Source organism: Ylistrum balloti, unplaced genomic scaffold (genome assembly GCF_031769215.1).
Source record: "Ylistrum balloti isolate Yb309-2 unplaced genomic scaffold, AGI_CSIRO_Ybal_v1 Utg370462, whole genome shotgun sequence".
Classification (NCBI taxonomy): Eukaryota; Metazoa; Mollusca; class Bivalvia; order Pectinida; family Pectinidae; genus Ylistrum; species Ylistrum balloti.
In genome coordinates, this window is record NW_026782305.1 from 21,042 (window position 1) to 30,258 (window position 9,217).

Sequence of the window (9,217 nt, forward strand, 5' to 3'; positions counted from 1 at the left end):
GTAATTTCTTTGTTTATTTACGTGAAAGTACTTCACATCTTCGCAATATCTAAGGTAGTGAACGAGGGGTCGGTGAATTAGCGCTTAAATCCGCTAAAATGGCTTCCTATCGAGGAGGGAAGCGGTGTGTATGGTTGTCATAACACTAACACGGATGGGGTGTCGATGCATGACGTCGATAAATAAAACTAATTGTTGATTAAATAAAAGTATATTTGTTAGGTTGGTATTTTGTTATTAATTCTACAACTAAACACTTTAAATTGATAGGCTAGCCTATGACTTGGGCGGTTATAGGAATATTATTCCTTCGTAATGGTGAACGCCTAATACTCAGAGAAGGCCTGGTCGTGAATGGGTCACGGGAATTTTCACACCGAGAATTTTCATACTACTATTATATAGTATAGAATAGAATTATTAGAATTTATAGAATAGGTTATGTGTGTATGTTGTTTGTATAAGGTGTATTTGGTTTTTAGATCTTCCAGCAGACGATGTTGTTTAGTTATTAATTTTGCGATCGTAAAAATAACAATAAGATCACCGATCTTGATTTGAAAACACAGTTCACAGTGTAGAGATGTCATCTAAACTCATAATCACACCTGTGCCAGGTTAGGTAATTAGCACCTCTGTGGCTGGAAAAAACAATTGTGACACCTGTGAGGCGACACGCCTGTCGGCTAACAACAGACCCCTACCAGTGCTAGGGTAAAAACCGGTCAAATAATTGTTTAAACTTCTAAAACATCAAATTTTTATTATTAACACAGCGGAGGGTGTTATAATTGGTTGTTGACACCCTATCTATATATATCCATAGTGCTACGAAAATTCCCTGGAAAGAAAAATTCCCCTCGGACGAAACTTCTTCGGTAAGAAAATTCCCGACACCTCGTGAATGCATGCATAGTCTTGCACAAACGCGATTTCCCGACGTCAGAAATTGTTGATCGAGACTTGAAGATAGTAAAATTAGTCCAAAACCACACCCAATTTTATTTTGTTTCTTTGAAACGACGATTCACTGTTCGACTACTTTCACGACTACTGGTGAGACCCAGTGAAGTACGTGCCAATCTATGTTGCCCAAGCGATCGTCACTTTTCGAAGGATCATTTTCCTCCTCACTGGATACATCGTCTTGTAATTCCAGTTCAAATCGGTAGGGCTGGATTCCGTCTTCAGACATATCATTCACACCATAATCAGACTCCTCAAAAATCATGCTCAAATCGCTCTCAGTTGCGGTGTCGTTGTCACTGTCAGTCATGTTGACTGCCATTTCTGTTGAACTTATGACGTCACGAGTAGAAGAGCCTCGATTCCGCGGAAATGACGATTCGGCTGATTAGGTCTGGGAGGACAGGTGAAAATCGACAACTTTGAGCTATAATAACTCGACACTCGGGCGACGGATTTTGATTATTATTACTTTTACGGCATTCTTAACATCATATCTAAATATAAAATTACTCTCAGGGTACACTTTAACCAAACTACTACACTTTTGACCTTGGAATATATTTCTAAACACCTTTATGAAATTTGACGACAATGTCACAGCAAAACAAGTACGGACGTTTCAGGAAATTTCACACCGGAGAAGTAGCTGTGCAACATCAACATGTGTTGATAGCAAGAACTTTTCCAATTGCTGTGATAACGAGCTTTCCAAAAGGAGATCCGTCTAAACAGTAAACTCTAACTTAATTTCCAAACTTTAGAAAAGGGAAAATATGAAGCGCCACAAATCCCATATTAACATGAGTTTACCAATTTTAGTGAAGAGTTCTTTGCTAAATTTGAATGAAAGCCTGAATAGAGGTCAAATCACACAGGACCACATCAAGAATCTCTCAACTACTACACTAAAATTATGATATTGATCAAATTACATTGTATGTGTTTAAAGGGCATCCACCAAATAAGTCTTATCTCTTTTTTTCCATGTTCATTTTTCCTTAGTCACCTTTTATAACCGATAAATGAAAGATGGAGGAAACATCTCTGAGATGTAGTTTTCTTCAACATTTTGTTATGTCGTAGTATACAATTCTCAGTTTGTAATAAAGATGCTATTTGCTAATGCGTCTTTTTTAAAAGCTCTTTGATATATTACAAGAGCAAAGTTGTGAATCCATATTTCCGCTGCTAATTTTTTATAAAAGATATGCTATGAGCGGTACGAATGTTATGAATGATGCAATTGGTTGAAATACGCTATTTCTTTTGTGTTGATTGCGAGTAAGATTTTCAAATCGATTATCGGGTATTTCGCCGTGCAAGAAGCCCGTGTAGCTCAGTCGGTAGAGCATCAGACTTTTAATCTGAGGGTCTAGGGTTCGAGTCCCTACATGGGCGTTAACATTTTTGAAAAGTATAAGATAACTCGTTTCACCTGAACACTGAAAAGCTCGCAGAAACTTCGTTGGACTGAACTATTCCTTCTTGATGTTTTACATGAAGAAATATGTGGTTAAACTCATTCATGGGTGGATATGACAATATACGATGGCGATTTAATGATTAGATGAATTTGTTATAGTACATTTTTAAAAATAGAATGATGTTTATAATTCACATTTTGCTGTATTCATAAAAGATGACGGATTCAGTTTAACGGATAAATGAACGTTGAACTTCGAAAGACCGTAAAAATGAGTATATGCCTTCAGGTTCTACCGAGACTTGAACTCGGATCGCAGGATTCAGAGTCCTGAGTGCTAACCATTACACCATAGAACCGTCTTGATACAATCAAGTGGTAGATTTGTGTTTTGGTGATATGCCATCCAACACACAATGCACATGCAATGTGTTTTCGTATGATTCTTTGAAGATGATTTTCTTTATATTTGCTTATTACTATGAATGTGACAAAAGCTAAAACCAGTAGGAACACTTTGTTCTATTCAGGTTCTACCGAGACTTGAACTCGGATAGCAGGATTCAAAGTCCTGAGTGCTAACCATTACACCATAGAACCATTTGGTAAAGCAAGTCGCGTTCTTAATTAAATACCTAGCAAAGAACGACTGGATGAAGGAATGATGTCTTTTCCTAATTGTTATTACTTTGTTTCGTGACATAATAATAAGCAATATTTATTTTTTCACTTTTTCTTACGCTTTGATAGAATGATATTTAAGTATATGCGAGCGAAGTCTGAACTGACTTTATCTTCAATACGAGTTTTATTAATCGATTCCTGTTTCTTTCTTTCATACGAATTTTATTAATCGAGTCTTAACGTATTTCTTATTTTCTGATGTTATTAGCTGGATTTTCGAGAAAAGGTCCCATTTTAGTAGTTTTTCACTATCCCTCTGAATATCATGCACAATCCCATAGCGTGCTTTCGCTATCTTTAAAGTGTACCCTGAGAGGTCAGCTATGTTGACCTTGAAAAATAGTTCTGCACATAAAATACACTATGCCGAAAACGCGAATGCCGTAAAACGCGAATGCCGTGGAATGTTCCGTTACTGAGAAATTGCGACTTTTCTGGAAAAACACACCTTTGGCTGAGAGGCGTTGACCTCGTTTTCGGGCACCCAAACCTGTGACGTCATAAGTTCAACGCTTTTGTTGATGCAGCCATATTGTCTTTACTGTGCTACATGTGATTGTGATCTATTTTGGGATTTTCCGTGGTAATTTCTTTGTTTATTTACGTGAAAGTACTTCACATCTTCGCAATATCTAAGGTAGTGAACGAGGGGTCGGTGAATTAGCGCTTAAATCCGCTAAAATGGCTTCCTATCGAGGAGGGAAGCGGTGTGTATGGTTGTCATAACACTAACACGGATGGGGTGTCGATGCATGACGTCGATAAATAAAACTAATTGTTGATTAAATAAAAGTATATTTGTTAGGTTGGTATTTTGTTATTAATTCTACAACTAAACACTTTAAATTGATAGGCTAGCCTATGACTTGGGCGGTTATAGGAATATTATTCCTTCGTAATGGTGAACGCCTAATACTCAGAGAAGGCCTGGTCGTGAATGGGTCACGGGAATTTTCACACCGAGAATTTTCATACTACTATTATATAGTATAGAATAGAATTATTAGAATTTATAGAATAGGTTATGTGTGTATGTTGTTTGTATAAGGTGTATTTGGTTTTTAGATCTTCCAGCAGACGATGTTGTTTAGTTATTAATTTTGCGATCGTAAAAATAACAATAAGATCACCGATCTTGATTTGAAAACACAGTTCACAGTGTAGAGATGTCATCTAAACTCATAATCACACCTGTGCCAGGTTAGGTAATTAGCACCTCTGTGGCTGGAAAAAACAATTGTGACACCTGTGAGGCGACACGCCTGTCGGCTAACAACAGACCCCTACCAGTGCTAGGGTAAAAACCGGTCAAATAATTGTTTAAACTTCTAAAACATCAAATTTTTATTATTAACACAGCGGAGGGTGTTATAATTGGTTGTTGACACCCTATCTATATATATCCATAGTGCTACGAAAATTCCCTGGAAAGAAAAATTCCCCTCGGACGAAACTTCTTCGGTAAGAAAATTCCCGACACCTCGTGAATGCATGCATAGTCTTGCACAAACGCGATTTCCCGACGTCAGAAATTGTTGATCGAGACTTGAAGATAGTAAAATTAGTCCAAAACCACACCCAATTTTATTTTGTTTCTTTGAAACGACGATTCACTGTTCGACTACTTTCACGACTACTGGTGAGACCCAGTGAAGTACGTGCCAATCTATGTTGCCCAAGCGATCGTCACTTTTCGAAGGATCATTTTCCTCCTCACTGGATACATCGTCTTGTAATTCCAGTTCAAATCGGTAGGGCTGGATTCCGTCTTCAGACATATCATTCACACCATAATCAGACTCCTCAAAAATCATGCTCAAATCGCTCTCAGTTGCGGTGTCGTTGTCACTGTCAGTCATGTTGACTGCCATTTCTGTTGAACTTATGACGTCACGAGTAGAAGAGCCTCGATTCCGCGGAAATGACGATTCGGCTGATTAGGTCTGGGAGGACAGGTGAAAATCGACAACTTTGAGCTATAATAACTCGACACTGGGGCGACGGATTTTGATTATTATTACTTTTACGGCATTCTTAACATCATATCTAAATATAAAATTACTCTCAGGGTACACTTTAACCAAACTACTACACTTTTGACCTTGGAATATATTTCTAAACACCTTTATGAAATTTGACGACAATGTCACAGCAAAACAAGTACGGACGTTTCAGGAAATTTCACACCGGAGAAGTAGCTGTGCAACATCAACATGTGTTGATAGCAAGAACTTTTCCAATTGCTGTGATAACGAGCTTTCCAAAAGGAGATCCGTCTAAACAGTAAACTCTAACTTAATTTCCAAACTTTAGAAAAGGGAAAATATGAAGCGCCACAAATCCCATATTAACATGAGTTTACCAATTTTAGTGAAGAGTTCTTTGCTAAATTTGAATGAAAGCCTGAATAGAGGTCAAATCACACAGGACCACATCAAGAATCTCTCAACTACTACACTAAAATTATGATATTGATCAAATTACATTGTATGTGTTTAAAGGGCATCCACCAAATAAGTCTTATCTCTTTTTTTCCATGTTCATTTTTCCTTAGTCACCTTTTATAACCGATAAATGAAAGATGGAGGAAACATCTCTGAGATGTAGTTTTCTTCAACATTTTGTTATGTCGTAGTATACAATTCTCAGTTTGTAATAAAGATGCTATTTGCTAATGCGTCTTTTTTAAAAGCTCTTTGATATATTACAAGAGCAAAGTTGTGAATCCATATTTCCGCTGCTAATTTTTTATAAAAGATATGCTATGAGCGGTACGAATGTTATGAATGATGCAATTGGTTGAAATACGCTATTTCTTTTGTGTTGATTGCGAGTAAGATTTTCAAATCGATTATCGGGTATTTCGCCGTGCAAGAAGCCCGTGTAGCTCAGTCGGTAGAGCATCAGACTTTTAATCTGAGGGTCTAGGGTTCGAGTCCCTACATGGGCGTTAACATTTTTGAAAAGTATAAGATAACTCGTTTCACCTGAACACTGAAAAGCTCGCAGAAACTTCGTTGGACTGAACTATTCCTTCTTGATGTTTTACATGAAGAAATATGTGGTTAAACTCATTCATGGGTGGATATGACAATATACGATGGCGATTTAATGATTAGATGAATTTGTTATAGTACATTTTTAAAAATAGAATGATGTTTATAATTCACATTTTGCTGTATTCATAAAAGATGACGGATTCAGTTTAACGGATAAATGAACGTTGAACTTCGAAAGACCGTAAAAATGAGTATATGCCTTCAGGTTCTACCGAGACTTGAACTCGGATCGCAGGATTCAGAGTCCTGAGTGCTAACCATTACACCATAGAACCGTCTTGATACAATCAAGTGGTAGATTTGTGTTTTGGTGATATGCCATCCAACACACAATGCACATGCAATGTGTTTTCGTATGATTCTTTGAAGATGATTTTCTTTATATTTGCTTATTACTATGAATGTGACAAAAGCTAAAACCAGTAGGAACACTTTGTTCTATTCAGGTTCTACCGAGACTTGAACTCGGATAGCAGGATTCAAAGTCCTGAGTGCTAACCATTACACCATAGAACCATTTGGTAAAGCAAGTCGCGTTCTTAATTAAATACCTAGCAAAGAACGACTGGATGAAGGAATGATGTCTTTTCCTAATTGTTATTACTTTGTTTCGTGACATAATAATAAGCAATATTTATTTTTTCACTTTTTCTTACGCTTTGATAGAATGATATTTAAGTATATGCGAGCGAAGTCTGAACTGACTTTATCTTCAATACGAGTTTTATTAATCGATTCCTGTTTCTTTCTTTCATACGAATTTTATTAATCGAGTCTTAACGTATTTCTTATTTTCTGATGTTATTAGCTGGATTTTCGAGAAAAGGTCCCATTTTAGTAGTTTTTCACTATCCCTCTGAATATCATGCACAATCCCATAGCGTGCTTTCGCTATCTTTAAAGTGTACCCTGAGAGGTCAGCTATGTTGACCTTGAAAAATAGTTCTGCACATAAAATACACTATGCCGAAAACGCGAATGCCGTGGAATGTTCCGTTACTGAGAAATTGCGACTTTTCTGGAAAAACACACCTTTGGCTGAGAGGCGTTGACCTCGTTTTCGGGCACCCAAACCTGTGACGTCATAAGTTCAACGCTTTTGTTGATGCAGCCATATTGTCTTTACTGTGCTACATGTGATTGTGATCTATTTTGGGATTTTCCGTGGTAATTTCTTTGTTTATTTACGTGAAAGTACTTCACATCTTCGCAATATCTAAGGTAGTGAACGAGGGGTCGGTGAATTAGCGCTTAAATCCGCTAAAATGGCTTCCTATCGAGGAGGGAAGCGGTGTGTATGGTTGTCATAACACTAACACGGATGGGGTGTCGATGCATGACGTCGATAAATAAAACTAATTGTTGATTAAATAAAAGTATATTTGTTAGGTTGGTATTTTGTTATTAATTCTACAACTAAACACTTTAAATTGATAGGCTAGCCTATGACTTGGGCGGTTATAGGAATATTATTCCTTCGTAATGGTGAACGCCTAATACTCAGAGAAGGCCTGGTCGTGAATGGGTCACGGGAATTTTCACACCGAGAATTTTCATACTACTATTATATAGTATAGAATAGAATTATTAGAATTTATAGAATAGGTTATGTGTGTATGTTGTTTGTATAAGGTGTATTTGGTTTTTAGATCTTCCAGCAGACGATGTTGTTTAGTTATTAATTTTGCGATCGTAAAAATAACAATAAGATCACCGATCTTGATTTGAAAACACAGTTCACAGTGTAGAGATGTCATCTAAACTCATAATCACACCTGTGCCAGGTTAGGTAATTAGCACCTCTGTGGCTGGAAAAAACAATTGTGACACCTGTGAGGCGACACGCCTGTCGGCTAACAACAGACCCCTACCAGTGCTAGGGTAAAAACCGGTCAAATAATTGTTTAAACTTCTAAAACATCAAATTTTTATTATTAACACAGCGGAGGGTGTTATAATTGGTTGTTGACACCCTATCTATATATATCCATAGTGCTACGAAAATTCCCTGGAAAGAAAAATTCCCCTCGGACGAAACTTCTTCGGTAAGAAAATTCCCGACACCTCGTGAATGCATGCATAGTCTTGCACAAACGCGATTTCCCGACGTCAGAAATTGTTGATCGAGACTTGAAGATAGTAAAATTAGTCCAAAACCACACCCAATTTTATTTTGTTTCTTTGAAACGACGATTCACTGTTCGACTACTTTCACGACTACTGGTGAGACCCAGTGAAGTACGTGCCAATCTATGTTGCCCAAGCGATCGTCACTTTTCGAAGGATCATTTTCCTCCTCACTGGATACATCGTCTTGTAATTCCAGTTCAAATCGGTAGGGCTGGATTCCGTCTTCTGACATATCATTCACACCATAATCAGACTCCTCAAAAATCATGCTCAAATCGCTCTCAGTTGCGGTGTCGTTGTCACTGTCAGTCATGTTGACTGCCATTTCTGTTGAACTTATGACGTCACGAGTAGAAGAGCCTCGATTCCGCGGAAATGACGATTCGGCTGATTAGGTCTGGGAGGACAGGTGAAAATCGACAACTTTGAGCTATAATAACTCGACACTGGGGCGACGGATTTTGATTATTATTACTTTTACGGCATTCTTAACATCATATCTAAATATAAAATTACTCTCAGGGTAGTTTCCGGTGTGATGTGTGAATGGTACTACACGTATTCCGGGTAGTCAGGTAAATCGTGATTCATCCGTTGATTATCGGGGCCTTATAATCTGAATTTGTTGTTTTTGACTTTATTATGAACTAATGTCCTATATGTAATTGTCATTTTATAAACATTTTGCACCTCTAAGGTGTTTTGGTATCGCCGATATGGCACCCTCGGACGGTACGGCGGTCGGTAATAATGGTAATGGCGGTCGTGCAAAATTTGAAGAGAAAAGGTCGTTTCTGAAGGATAACACTGTTATCGTTGACGTGAAAGATAATTCTCTTGTGAAGGCTAGTAGCCTTATTAAAGAAATTAGTGAACTGTGTGGCGAGGAAACTATTTTGGCATGTGTTCCTAAATCAGGAAATCTGTATGAGGTGACACTGGACGGACGTGC

The 9,217-nt window shown here is 37.6% G+C and overlaps 6 non-coding genes across 6 annotated transcripts; 2 read left to right on the top strand and 4 right to left on the bottom strand.

The window, feature by feature from the left end:
* Window positions 1–2,294: 2,294 nt before the first annotated feature.
* On the top strand, window positions 2,295–2,367 carry Trnak-uuu (transfer RNA lysine (anticodon UUU)). Its single transcript has one exon. It is a non-coding gene; the product is annotated as a tRNA-Lys (tRNA).
* A 312-nt stretch (window positions 2,368–2,679) lies between these two features.
* Trnaq-cug (transfer RNA glutamine (anticodon CUG)) lies at window positions 2,680–2,751 on the bottom strand. Its single transcript has one exon. It is a non-coding gene; the product is annotated as a tRNA-Gln (tRNA).
* A 169-nt stretch (window positions 2,752–2,920) lies between these two features.
* Trnaq-uug (transfer RNA glutamine (anticodon UUG)) lies at window positions 2,921–2,992 on the bottom strand. Its single transcript has one exon. It is a non-coding gene; the product is annotated as a tRNA-Gln (tRNA).
* A 2,961-nt stretch (window positions 2,993–5,953) lies between these two features.
* Trnak-uuu (transfer RNA lysine (anticodon UUU)) lies at window positions 5,954–6,026 on the top strand. Its single transcript has one exon. It is a non-coding gene; the product is annotated as a tRNA-Lys (tRNA).
* A 312-nt stretch (window positions 6,027–6,338) lies between these two features.
* Trnaq-cug (transfer RNA glutamine (anticodon CUG)) lies at window positions 6,339–6,410 on the bottom strand. Its single transcript has one exon. It is a non-coding gene; the product is annotated as a tRNA-Gln (tRNA).
* Window positions 6,411–6,579: 169 nt separating this feature from the next.
* On the bottom strand, window positions 6,580–6,651 carry Trnaq-uug (transfer RNA glutamine (anticodon UUG)). Its single transcript has one exon. It is a non-coding gene; the product is annotated as a tRNA-Gln (tRNA).
* Window positions 6,652–9,217: the final 2,566 nt, after the last annotated feature.